The sequence below is a fragment of the Penaeus japonicus genome, unplaced genomic scaffold (genome assembly GCF_977035675.1).
Source record: "Penaeus japonicus unplaced genomic scaffold, GWHDUDI00000001_assembly GWHDUDI00000001, whole genome shotgun sequence".
Lineage (NCBI taxonomy): Eukaryota > Metazoa > Arthropoda > Malacostraca > Decapoda > Penaeidae > Penaeus > Penaeus japonicus.
In genome coordinates, this window is record NW_028234403.1 from 37173915 (window position 1) to 37181583 (window position 7669).

Below are 7669 nucleotides of genomic sequence, written 5' to 3' on the forward strand. Positions count from 1 at the left end.
ACAACACAAGATCCTTCCTCGCAAAGTGTCACCGCCGAACAAACACCGGCCCACGCGCCGTGATCTGCTTTCACTGCAAACAAAGCACGGGGAATAATTTGCCAGGAGCCCCGCTGCTGCTTGTGTCTACCCGCTGATTCCCCGGCCAATTGTTCCTCTACATTTTGGCTTGCTACCTTGCTGACTTACCCTCATGTCTATCGACCCACTCATCTGGCCGCCCATCCACGAGCCCGTCTGTCTGCCAGCATGTTTACCTGGTTGTTTACGCTTTTTATCGGGCCGTCTGCTCTCGTTTAAAGAGCAACGCCACACGGTGTGAAGTTAAGAAGCCTCCCAAATGCGATGACACATGATCTGACTGCAGCACAGATTGCATATTGAGCATAACCGACCGCTTCGCTCTCAATGTCCCGCTGCTTTTAAATTGCAGCTTTTCGTTCAAAGGCTCTCTGCATGGCGGCATCGTTCGCTTGGATTGGAATGCCAAGGTACAAGTGATAAAATCACGGATACTTCTCTTCCATGATGGAGGAAGAGCAATAGTAATTAAAACCAATAAAACTGATAATAATCTGAAACCTAACTTATGTGACTTTCTAGTACAACCTCGAGCGGAATGAAATTACCACTATAAGCTATACAACCGAAGAAAGAAAGAAAGAAAAGAAAGAAAAAGTAATTTCTCTCCCACCTCCTAAAATACCCTCTCAAATATGACCTTCCTCAACACTGGGTGGCCCACAAGCCCAAGAGGGAAAAGAATAAACAGACGGGACAAAACACTGGAATGGGAGGCACACGAGGGGACAATGAGGGAACGGCGATGACGATGATGACAAAAGGGGCAGAACGTGTGACACTGGGAGAAGGCCAGATTAACAGGCCGCGCCACTTAATGCTCCCCGACACTTCCTAATCCATAACCACGTTTGCAACTCCAACCATCTCGCTCGGCTTCCTCCCCTCCCCTTCCTACCCCATACCCCACCCGTCTCCATTACCGCCGACTGTACCAGCTGCACAAAGATACGCTCGAAAATCACCGATAACCGGAAAATACAAGTCCGGTCTTCCTTCCCTTCCTAACCGCTCCCTCCCTCCCCCTCCCCCCTCCTTCCCCCTGCGCTTCCCCAATCAGCGAGCGGCAACTAAAGCACCATCAATAACTACGGCTGGGGCCACGGACAAGTGGGGGGAGGAGGGAAGGGGGGAAGGGAGAGGGAGGGAACATGCAGGTATGTGTTTTCGAGTGAGCAGCGTAGGTTCGGGCACGGGGCAATATCGGGGGCAAGCACGGACCGGGGGGGGGGGGGAAGAATAAGGGGACAGAACAGGGTGGGCGGGTGTATGTGTCTGTTAGGGGGTGGGGTTGGAAGCAAGCGAGAGGGCGGGCAGGCGAGCGGGCGGGCAACAACAACGGCGTCGGTGTCAACATATGCACAAGGCGAGTAGCAGTAAATAAAGTGGCGCGGTGGATATCAATGTTTACTGTTGTGCGGTCGTGTGGCGGCCGGCCCTCCCCACACCCACTGCCAGCCGTACGACCCAGCAAGCCGCCACCGCCGCTGCCATCAGGGTCCGCCAGTCTACCAGCCAGCCAGCCAACAGCCAGCGATGAGGGGTGTGGGGTTAGGGCGGCCAAGGGGTTCCAGGTTAGCCGAGTGTGTGTGGGGAGGGGCGATGTGGGGCAGGGGAGGGGCTGAGGTGGTGGGGTAGAGGAGGGGGAGGGGGAAAGGGAGGGGAAGTGGGGCCCTGGGTCCCGCTACCACCATCCATTACATAGTCGGCCGGCGCGTGATGCACTATGCCATAACGTACCTAACATGGAGGAGTGGAGAGAGAGCAAAGGGGAGTAAGAAAAGGCAAGGGATAAGGAGGGAGGAGGAAGGAGGGGGGAGTGGTCTGTCCCTCCCCGCCCGCACACCTACGCCTGCGTCACCTGGTGCGGTCGGTCCGCAAGCTATCACACCTCGTCTTGATACTCAACCCGAATGATCGGGAGTGACTGGCCTTAAACGAGCTAGTGTCGGTCGGGTCGGTCGGGTCGGGTGAGTGATGGCTTCTTCGCCGCCGCCATTCCCATCTCGTCCGCCCATCACTACGCAAATAAAGACACGGTCACACTGACGAACGCAGGGCCAAGCGCTAACGTATGCGTATAACTGCGTCTCCTATGTTACGGGACAAACGACTTTTAAAATTCAAACAAGAAAAACAAATGATGAGGAAAAGACAGGAAACACGCAAGGCAAGGTTGTGTTAGACCTGACATACCCTGGCGTGACACAGCATACTGTCCCCTCGTCATTATCCCCCACCATCCTTGCTCTCTCTACCCTCAAACTTGGCGTTTCTGCCTCCTTTCTCCCATTCATCGGTGATAAGAAAGACTGGCAGACTTTCACCGGACAGAGACACGGGGAGATTGGGCCCAGGCTAAGTACACGCACATCAGGCCGCTGATAGCATTGCACCGCCACGCTGATATTTAATCAAACCTCGTGAGCCTGGTATGAACTGGTCGGGTTGGGTGGGGTAGGTAGGGTGGGGATCGAGAGTTGGGGAGGGGGCGGGGGTTTTAAAGCTGCGGTGCAGCGTGCGGAGTGCAACAAGAGCAGCAGCAAGAGCGCTTTGCAAGGCTACCCATGCAACAACAGCAACAGCAGTTGCGCACACGTACCAAACCATTGCCACATATACAAATAAAGCTGTAGACAATGTGCTAATGTTATCTACTGGTAAACATAAAATGGATGAAAATAAAGGAGCGAGTTATAGTAATGGGATATCTATACCAATATAAAACATCTTGTATCGCTGTTCTGAATCGAAACTAGAAAATAAAACTGAATAACAAGAAGAAAAAGGTGAACTAACACACTTCCATTATTCGTTTTAAAAAGACAAGACGCTAAGGAAGCGGGAAAAAAGGGAAAAGAGGCAGAGAGTGGAGAGCTAATGCCGTGAGGCGAAAGGAGTGCGATGATATCACGATAAACAAAGGCTAACAGACTGAAAGCACGAGTAAAGTTGAGCGGAAGGTGGGATACTAAAGGTGAGGTGAAAAGGGAAGGCGAGTGACGTGATTTGAACAGCGGCTGAGTGAATGAGGCTGGGTGAGTGACTGAACAACAGTAAAACGGGCAAGCGATTGCAGCGCAAAGGGAGAGGTCAGGAAGGCGTGAATATTTGAAGTAACAGTTCGAGGACGAGGCCGGGTGCATAAATGAATGGCGATAGGCGAATGAGTGAGAAAATGAACCAAGAGTACCTCTCAAGCAACAATGAATGAGTGCACAGCTGATGTGATGAGTGAGAGGGTAAGAGAGAGTGAGAGGTGAGGGGGGGGGGTCGATCAGGAGGGTCCTTGTAACATCTTACACGTTTCCGCCAGCTTCCACCCCGCGCCCCGTCAAAACCCATTTCTACAAACAATCCGAGCCTACATCTGGAAGGACGTCTCGAAGAACTCCCACAACCGCCTCACGTCACCGGCCACTCTGTGACGTCCCCGGCATTGACGTCACGCCGCCCATAGTTACTTGCACCCGCCGCGTGTCACACCATCCACACACGACCTTTCAACGCCCTCCGCGACCTACACCTGCACGGCGGGGTTATGTAGCCAGAGCCGCCTCGGTGATCCATGGCCGCCCACACTCCTATGTTCAATCCTTGTTAAGCCACCCGTCCCCTTCCTCTTCGCTTTCTCGAAACGGCAACTCGCGCCCTTCCCACGCTCGTTCGTGAGGGAGGGAGGGAGAGCATCGCCACTGGGTGTGACGACCGACCCTGTCGCTGCCGGAGGACGTGCTCTACCTTACACTGAGGGATCGCTGCGGCACTTAGTAGGAAAGCAGCTTTGCAGGATAAACAATATTATATATCTGCCAAGAGAGTTGACATGCCGCGAATAAATAACAGCGATCAGTAAGATTAAGAGGAAAAAATGCTAACGCTTTCATGGTCGCTGCAGAGCAGTCGAAGCACTGCAATCGAAAGGTGAGGCGAAGGTCGAGTCTCCCCTGTGAAAATGCCACAACTTGATCCTTACGGACTCGCTCGTCATCTCCATCATTTCCCTTCGTCACCCTAAACACGTATGCGCGAATGAATGAACGGCGACGAGGATGAACACACATGTCCCGCTCACCCCCTCCCCTGTCCAGTCCCTCTACCCCCTCCATCCTCCGCGCGGGCTGACTTGCGGGCCTGAACGTTTGATCTCACGACAATACGTAACTAATAAAGCTAAAGGGCGCCGCAACGTGATTCGCGGCTGATGCGACGATTTATCTCTTTCTGGGCGGGAGAAATTGGGAATGCATCGAGGAGAGAGGGAGAGGGAGAGCATGGGAGACTCCCAATATCCCTCTCTCTCTCTCACATACATACACATACACATACACACACAGGCGCGCACAGACACACACAAAATAGAAAATCATATGTATTACACAGGTCTACAAATATTGTTCCAATCCGGGTTCCTTTACAGCCATACAACTCCCAAAGCAACTTTACTGTGGGAATAGGCCGCAGTGGGCCAGGTCACGGCAGGACGGGCCACTGGGCGGGAAAGAAGGGAAACAGGGAAGGAGAGAAGGAGGGAAGAAGGGAGGGAGGGAGGGAGGGAGGGAGGGAGGGAGGGAGGGAGAGGGAGAAGGCGAAGGAGGGGGAAAGGGAAGGGATAGAGGGAGAGAGAGACAGGAAAGAGGAGAGGGCAAGAAGGAGACAGGATAGGAAGAGGAAGAGGGAAAGGGAGAGAAAGAGAGAATGGGGGGAGGGGGGCAGCCAAACAGCCAGCCAGACTCGTGGTGGTAAGCGGGGGGGACAGCAGCAGCAGCAGCGGCAGCAGCAGTAGCGGGGAGAGTGAGGGGTGCTGGGGATCAATACGGGGGAGAGTCCAGGGACAGGCACCCCACCCCCTACCCTCCCCACCACTTCCACCAACACACAGGGACACTCAGGAAGGTAGGCGAATGGACGGACACACACACACACACACACACACACACACACACACACACACACACACACACACACACACACACACAGATACATACAAACGCGTGCACAAGCACTTCCCCGCGGAGGCACGCACACAATGAGGCACTAAATCTTTCCCCCATTCCACAAACCCACCGCGATGTTAATGAGGCGGAGAAGATAAGGTCGAAGGCGGCAGTAATAATAATCAGTGATCATATCCTCCTGTACAGCGAGGGGGCGCGAACGGGGCAGAGTCAGCGAAAGGAAATAAAGAACGGGATCCTTCCTGGACACACGGCGGGCCAGGGAGAGGGGAGAGGGGAACTGGGCGAGGGGAGGGGATGGAGTAGTTATAAAGCCTAATGCGTGCGTAAAACTGAGCACTTTACAGCCCGCCGGTGGTCGCACATGTTCCGCCCATGACGCTTCACCAACATGTATACTGCACGTGCATGTTGTTCGCTCCTACATGCACGCACGAGGACATTCGTTCTCTCATTCCTTCCCCCCCCCCCCCCCCTCTCTCTCTCTCTCTCTCTCTCTCTCTCTCTCTCTCTCTCTCTCTCTCTCTCTCTCTCTCTCTCTCTCTCTCTCTCTCTCTCTCTCTCTCAACCAGCAGCCAAGGCAAGGGGAACCACCGACTAATCCTCCGTGTGGATGCTGTGGCAAAGCATACCGCGCGCCGATTGGAGGAATGAAAAGACAAACAACAACTTTTTTTATGGGCGAATCTGAAGGGAGAATGACATAAAACGAAGCCATTCTTTCGACGCGCTCCACTGAAAGATAAAGGAGAACCTTATATCACGCGTATCGAGTAGTAATTGACCGGGGGGAGCAGGAGTAGAAGTAAAGGAAGGAGGAGGAAACAAGGAAAAGAGCAAGGAAGGCGGCGAGACAAAGGGCAAGGAGAGAAGGAGGGGAGAAGAGAATAAAAAGAAAACTAGAACACAAGAAGAAAGACGAATGTGAGTGGACGAGAGAGAGAGAGAGAGAGAGAGAGAGAGAGAGAGAGAGAGAGAGAGAGAGAGAGAGAGAGAGAGAGAGAGAGAGAGAGAGAAAGAAAGAGAGAGAGAGGGGTAAGTGTAGAGATTGCAGGGGTGAAGCAGTAGCAGCAGCAAGACTGTCTGGTCATGTATCATACCTTCCTAGGTTGAGTTATCAATCAATACTCCGCTCACAAGGGGTTCAAGGGACAAGAATGCCTCGGTGCCACTTTGCTAAAACCTTCCGGCTAAATGTCGACTGGCATCAACACAGATAAAGGATCGTCACTACCGCATTTTCTTGGGTTCCATTATCATTCCCTTAGAAAGGAAGATGAGAGGAGAGGAAAGGAGAGGGAGACGCACACAAAGAAAGAGAGAAGGGAAAACACATACACACACTCAGTGGAAGAGGGGGTAGAGAGATAGAGAGAGATGAAGGAAGGAAGGAAGGGAGGAAGGGAGGGAGGGGGAGGGGGGAGGGGGGAGGGAGGAGGGAGGAGGGAGGAGGGAGGAGGGAGGAGGGAGGAGAGAGGGAGAGAGAGAGAGAGAGAGAGAGAGAGAGAGAGAGAGAGAGAGAGAGAGAGAGAGAGAGAGAGAGAGAGAGAGAAAGGGGGGAAGGGAGAGGCATAAGATGGGGCGTAGTGGGGGGGGGGGTAGTAGGGGGTAAAAAGGAGTAAAGGTAACGAGTAACAAAGTAAGGGAGTGAGGGAAAGAGACAGAGAGATAGGCAGAGAGGAAAAGGCGTGCATAAGCCAGCATAAGAGCAAGGTCTAAATTCTTATTCAAACATTGTATAAAACGACCACATGCAGGCCGGAGTGGATCTTTGCCGGACACTAAATATCCTTCATTCAAACAACTGACAAGAAGGTTGTGGTGGTGGTGGGAGAGGGGGGGGATTCCAAGTGGATACCGGTGCTTGCAACAATGACCTTTAATAATGAACATAGGAATACGGGAAGAGAAAAGTGATCTTGCTCCGAGCCACTTGGGCCGAGAGGCTCCTCTTCTGCTCCCCTTTTTTCACAGCCTAGTTTCGGGAGTGTCCTTTTGAAGGCGGGGGATTGGAGAGGAAAGGAGAGGAGAGGAGAGGAGAGGAGAGGAGAGGAGAGGAGAGGGAGGAAGGGAAAGGAGGCCAGAGAATTAATACGAAAAATGCGAAGGGCACGACGGGGCTCCTTGACTGCGTCGGGCAATTCCTTGATATGATACGTCAGCGTCCGCATATAAGTACATTCTCCTCCACTCTTCCAACCACCACAAATAATCCCAATCGAGAGGTAAAACAAAGAGAAGACAAAGAAAGAAGAAGCTTTCCCTTGTCCTCTTGCTCCCCCCCCCCCCACCGCCTCATCCCTGAACCAGCGTTGCCACCCGCCCGCCTTCAAGCGGTGCCAATGTCAAGAATTCCCGGCGAGGCGGATCATAACCTCCTGCATCACTGCACACAGTTGCCAACCACCAGCTGGGGTATGATGGATGGGAGAGGGAAGGCTCAAGATAAACAAACAAACAAACAAAATGACCGACTAAATGATAACACGAAACAAGCCTTAGTGTCTCCAACTGTTATAAACTATGGTAAATATTCACGACCAACCATTTCCAATCAAAATATATGATATGGACATTATGTTACTAATAACGAAAACTCGAGCTACGGAAAATTTTCGTGCATAATTGAT

General features: G+C 52.6%; 1 protein-coding gene across 4 annotated transcripts in view; it reads right to left on the reverse strand.

Annotated features, from left to right (window-relative positions):
- Window positions 1-7669, reverse strand: part of skd (mediator complex subunit skuld) — a 65302-nt gene that overhangs the window by 24066 nt on the left and 33567 nt on the right. The window lies entirely within an intron of this gene.